Source organism: Berghia stephanieae, chromosome 15 (genome assembly GCF_034508935.2).
Source record: "Berghia stephanieae isolate SIO BIC M18660-M18661 chromosome 15, UCSD_Bste_1.3, whole genome shotgun sequence".
In the NCBI taxonomy this organism is placed as follows: Eukaryota; Metazoa; Mollusca; class Gastropoda; order Nudibranchia; family Aeolidiidae; genus Berghia; species Berghia stephanieae.
In genome coordinates this window covers 2721237-2727236 of record NC_088374.1, presented here as the reverse complement: position 1 = coordinate 2727236, position 6000 = coordinate 2721237, and the positions used below count along the sequence as shown (strand labels likewise).

Below are 6000 nucleotides of genomic sequence, written 5' to 3'. Positions count from 1 at the left end.
GGTCAAATGTGATGTTTATCTAACGCAATGTAGCTGGTGGTCGTAGTTGTGATGAGTGAAGAATGCTTGAGTGATGACGTAACGGGTTTGAATTTTTATTTTTTCTCACTTTACGACTGCCGCTTCGATACCTTCATCTAAATTTGGAATCAGGAGCACAGTTCATGTTAATCTAACCATAGCCATCGTGAACTTATAGCCTGACACTGACCAAGAAATGACGAGCAAGTGACCGCCGGCCAGCTCGAAGAGTTACGAGCCACTGTGGTCGCCCTGACTGCCCGCCTGACAGAAGACGAAGTAAATCGACCTCAGCCCATGCCCAGTCGACCTTCAATGAACCAGCAGAGGACAAGTTGTACCTGGTGCAGCAGAATGGGCCACAATAGGCTTTTAACGAAATCGGGCCGAACGAGACGCCGAACGCCAATCCCGAACGGATATAGCCTTCTCACGTGACCATGAACAAGATCTGGATAGTGAAGACTTTCAAGCGGTATGCAGCATCGGATCTAAGGCCACGTGATAGAGGATAGCTCTTGGCTTCAGCTGACAAGAAACGGAGAAGGAAGAATGGAGACTACCTCAGGCCTCCCTTACCATGTGTTAGGGGAGGGGCAAGGTCAGTGTCATTCATAATTGTGCATGTGGCGCTCTATTACGGAGAGAAAATTATAAAATTGATTACGGGGGAAGTGGGGGAGAGAAAGGGGGGGGGGGGAGGAGGGGGGGGGGGGGGGGGGGTTGCCCAGCAAACGACCGAGGTGTTGGGCTTCTGGGTTAGACCATGTTACGAAATCAAAGAGGGAAAGGCCGCTGGGTACTTGGATGGTGGAAATGGTTTGGGGGGTTGGGGGGGGGGAGGGGGGGGGGTAGTGACAATCATGCATGGGATGTATCATTAACATTAATAATTATAGGCAATAGATGACCAGGGATGTGTATTGTTTGTTATTTGTTTGTGTGTGTGTGTGTGTGTGTGTGTGTGTGTGCGTTTGTGTGCGTGTGTGTGAAAGGGATTACACAAAAACAACTTTGTCTGTAGCTTCCAATATGATTACGTATACGATAAATTTGAAAACCACATTGTTTGAATCAGCTTGCAATAAGGAGAACATTTATCTTTGTTTCACAAAAATAGGTTTAGAATAAAAATTTTTTCTAGTAGATTGATTTTGGAAAAATAATATTGCTCAATTTTTTAAAAATGTATGATAGTTTCTTTATTTTCCGGTCGATTTTCTTGATTTTATAGTATCTCATTTTTCAATTCTCAATGCGACGGGCAACACTGATGTATCTCGTGTGATTCAAAAGCGTTGTTTGTTTTATTATATATATATATATATATATATATATATTATATATATATTTATATATATATATATATATATATATATATATATATATAATCTGAGAGTCCTGCCTCACTAATTTATTCCTGCGCGTTGAGATGGTGACGCAACTATTACATACAAGACCTTGCAGTCGAGTCGACAGGGCTTTTGGGTTACACAACCACTATTTACCATCGGTCAGCGGTACTCTTTGATGTATACAACACTCACCGCCTTTACTCAAAGCCACCTGCCATTAATCAAGAGATGATCTCCTAACTGTTCACAAGCGAACTGTCAAACGAGCAATCGATGATTGGATAAGAATCTCAAGATCTCAATATAATAAGGTAAGTTTTGGAGAGGTGATATCCCCCCACCCGTCATCGGACAGAACTTTCATTGCGTTATATCATATAAGCTCTGCCTCCTTTTTCTATTCCGGAGTGACGAGATAAGACGAGAGGACGCGAGAACAAATTGAACACGTGATCGGTAAGTCGATCGGTCGTCCTGCTTCGGCGTGTAACTATAACTCCGTAATGAAACACAATGCCGGACAAGACAGAGGTACTTGTCCAGTAGACCTCAGTTTCAGGACCGACGTGCCCATTAGACCCGTTATTATTATTATTATTATTATTATTATTATTATTATTATTATTATTATTATTATTATTATTATTATTATTATTATTATTATTATTATTATTATCATCATCATCATCATCATCTCATCATCATCATCTTCATCATCATTATTATTATTTATTATTATTATTATTATTATTATTATTATTATTATTATTATTATTATTATTATTATCATTATTATTATTATTATTATCATTATTATTTATTATTATTATTATTATTATTATTATTATTATTATTATTATTATTATATTATTATTATTATTATATTATCATATCATCATCATTTTATTATTATTATATCATCATCATCATCATCATCATCATCATCATCATCATCATCATCATCATCATCATCATCATTATTACTATTGTAAAACATGGTAAAAATACACTGATATAAATGATAATGACAAATTAATGAAAGAAAAAAATGAAGAAAATGAAAGAATGATAATAATAAAAAGAACAATTACATATAAACAAATCAATAAAAAAAAAGCTTTAAAGACAAAGGACATTTAAAAAAATAGATATAAGGAAAAAAAGAGGATTGAAAAAAAGAGGGTTGGGCTTTGAACCCAGGAACTTCCAATAAAGAGTCAAGCAGCTCAACCGCTATGCTCCTCTCGGCACACAAGGCTTTCGTGTCATTCAGACTCCATTCAACAAGGATCACACACTAGATACATTCTGTTTATATGTTTGGACTATACAATTTCTATAAGGACGAAGGGTTTACATTCGATATAATCATTGTATGCACCATTTCATCCCTAAGCATTCTATTACGATTCAATAGTCTGATGTCACGCGCCCGTCAACGGCGGCCATCTTGGTTCTAAACAAAGAAAATCATTACTTTTTATTCTTCAAGCTGGCTAGAACTGTTCATATGTCTTGTGACCAGAATGTGTAAAAGTCAAAACATGATCAAATTTATGTGGTTTTTTTCCCCTTTGGATACGCTTTTATGCTCGCCGTAGAAATATTTCATACGGGCGTCGGCCATTGTTCCGATAGTTTAGAGCCAGTGTTGCTAAGTTACCATGCGTCATTAGGAAGGAAGTGACATTACGACTGTTGAATCCTATTATTCCCTGCCTCCAGACAACCATTTAGACAAGCCCTTGCGTCTCTCTTATCAACTGATGAAATATATGTTATTATATATACATACTTTTATAAAATAAAATATAACTAATAAACTTATTTTGATGAAAAGTTCACAGCTATACACCGATTAAATCGTTTCTCGGCGATCTTTTTGTCTGTGTTACCGAACCGTAAAGTCATTGACTAGAGAGAGAGAGAGAGAGAGAGAGAGGAGAGAGAGAGAGAGAGAGAGAGAGAGAGAGAGAGAGAGAGTGAGAGAGGAGAGGAGAGAGGAGAGAGGAGAGAGAGAAAGAGAGAGAGAAGAGAGAGAGAGAGAGAGAGAGAGAGAGAGAGAGAGAGAGAGAGAGAGAGAGAGAGAGAGAGAGAGAGAGAGAGAGCAATAGGTTTTATTCCCATACGAAGCCTCTCCATTTTCACTCTTTCGTTTAAGATCATGTTATGACCAAACGAACATTTATGAAAATAGATCAATAACAAAAATTTGGTGATAGATCGTTTGCTTGTTTCGGCCCCAAGATTTGGAATGAACTACCACGTGGTCTGTGGGAGTGCAAGTCTTTACCTGCCTTTAAAAAAGAATCTCAAGACACATCTTTACAGTAGCCTATTTGATTTTATTGACGCTATGAATCCTTGATTTGGCTCTGAATTTTATTTCATTTTTTCTAATAATAAATATTGTAAAGTGCCCAGAGCTTGTGTTTTACACGAGAATGAGCACTATATACATTATTATTATTATTATTATTATTTATTATTATTATTATTATTATATTATTATTATTATTATTATTATTATTATTATAGTAATATACTTCATTGATAAAAAACAACAAAATTAAAAAACAAAAACAAAACGAAAAAAAAAAACAAAAAAAAAAACAAAAAAAAAAACAAAAAAAAACAAAAAAAAAACAACAAAAAACAAAAAAAAAAAAACAACAACATGGAAATTTGTTTACAGACGTGGCATGCATGAAAATGTATAAACACAAAGTTGAGAATCTATGGCGACAATGTATACATACATATTTTAGACTTTAGTCCGAACTTGAGTGTATATTTTTGGTAAAAAAAATTCAAAATCTGTCGGCTTTAAGAAAGTGAGAGAGTTGTAAATATAAACTCCAAGATACTTAAATTCATCAACTACTTATATTTTCTAGTAATAATAGTAGTAAAGTTGTTATGAAGACAATTCAGTTTTGATAAGTTTGGTCACATATTATTGTTGGTAAATGAATTTCTAATAGTGAATGAATTAATAAAAAATCGAGTTTATAATATCGTTTGTTTTTCGTTTCTTTTTCTTAACGAAGCCCGGAAGCGGTAGTACGAAATCGTGTTTTTGCGCAGAAGTTTTATGCGCAAGTGTTTATTTAGATTTGGTGAAAGCACAGAAAAAAGAGAAATCCTAATTTTGCCGACTAGCCTACAGTCAGCCTACAGATTACATTTATTTCCCTTTCCTTGCATTTTTTCATAAAATGCAAAATTTTGACGTAATAAAGTGTTTATACCAATGAGTATATTCGCACAAATGGCTTGCAACCATATATCTGCAAGTTAATGGTAAGTTTTTTATAATACAGACCTCGCGGTAGCAGCAGGCCGACAGCGACACAATGTTCGGTTTCTGCTGGCGTCTCAAAGTCTGGATCAAAATTGTGGGACATACAGGGCTAGTTTTATTTGCGTTATTAATATTTTCTTGAAATAATTTTCCTTTAGTTATTAGTACCATATTATCATTATGTCTTTGAATCAAATGGGTTATATTGTTAGATCTGTAATCACATGTGAATGTGAGATTGGAGATCGAGACCTGTTGCTCATTTTTATTCGTGATCGTGGTTATGCCTCTATGATAAGAAGAGACTGAGATACTTTCGTAACAAAATGGTCCCTGCCGAGCCGAGTGATTTTACCGGTTTTCTTCGCGCTAATACTAATAGTGAATTAGGAAGGACTTCTGTAGTTTCACAGCACCTCCTAAAGAGGGGATTTTTTGAGGGCTAGCACTATTCAGTATCTGATACTGAATAGTGGTTTTGCACTATTCAGTATCAGATACTGAATAGCGGTTTTCCACTATTCAGTATCTGATACTGAATAGTGGTTTTGTACTATTCAGTATCTGATACTGAATAGTGGTTTTGTACTATTCAGTATCTGACACTGAATAGTGGTTTTGCACTATAATACTAGGCAGTTTAATGAGCAGCAGCAATGGCAGTCAAATTTTGACCCAACTCGCCCATAGGTAGGCACTTTGATAACTCCAGTCCAGTGGCCGTCGATAGGCTCACTGTCAGGTGAAACTCGTTTTTTGGAACTTTATTTTTGGCCCTTTACTGTTTTGGTCACCATGGCGTTATTTGTGAACCTATGTGACTAACTTTGTTATCATTATAAAGGGCACAAAACAAGCTTTCTAACGGTATATTTTATTCTTAATTCCTGATTGTATTTCTCAGAAAGCTATTGAAATAAAAATTTATCAATTTTTGACTTATAAGAACTTTTTGAATTATGGATACATTTTAATTATACTTCATACATCGATAGACAATTAATTGAAGAACATCTCTGCCAAATTTCATCAAAATTGATACACTCGCTCATTATTTTATTTTTCCGCCATCAACCCACTTTTTTTTGACAAAAAAACCCCATATTTTTTTCCATTTTCATTTATCCATAATTTTTTCCATACTTTTCATACATGAAAATGATTTATATGAAAATAAAGCTTATTTTCTGATCTTTAAAATGATACCTAACACTTGCCATTTATTTTTTAATTGAAACAAAATTACTGAAAACAATAAGTGGGCCATGTTGACTGCAAAACTCAAAATTTCCCGATAGCCGCGAGATGCTGGTTTTGAGG

At 35.0% G+C, this 6000-nt stretch overlaps 2 protein-coding genes across 2 annotated transcripts in view; one reads left to right on the top strand and one right to left on the bottom strand.

The window, feature by feature from the left end:
• LOC144960739 (uncharacterized) overlaps nt 1-6000 on the bottom strand; it is a 126257-nt gene that overhangs the window by 17324 nt on the left and 102933 nt on the right. The gene's annotated exons all lie outside the window — the stretch shown is intronic.
• LOC144960317 (uncharacterized) overlaps nt 4420-6000 on the top strand; it is a 50434-nt gene continuing 48853 nt past the window's right edge. The window contains exon 1 of the mRNA XM_078893373.1: nt 4420-4679. The gene's annotated coding sequence lies outside the window, so the exon portion shown is untranslated. The remainder of the gene's footprint in view (nt 4680-6000) is intronic.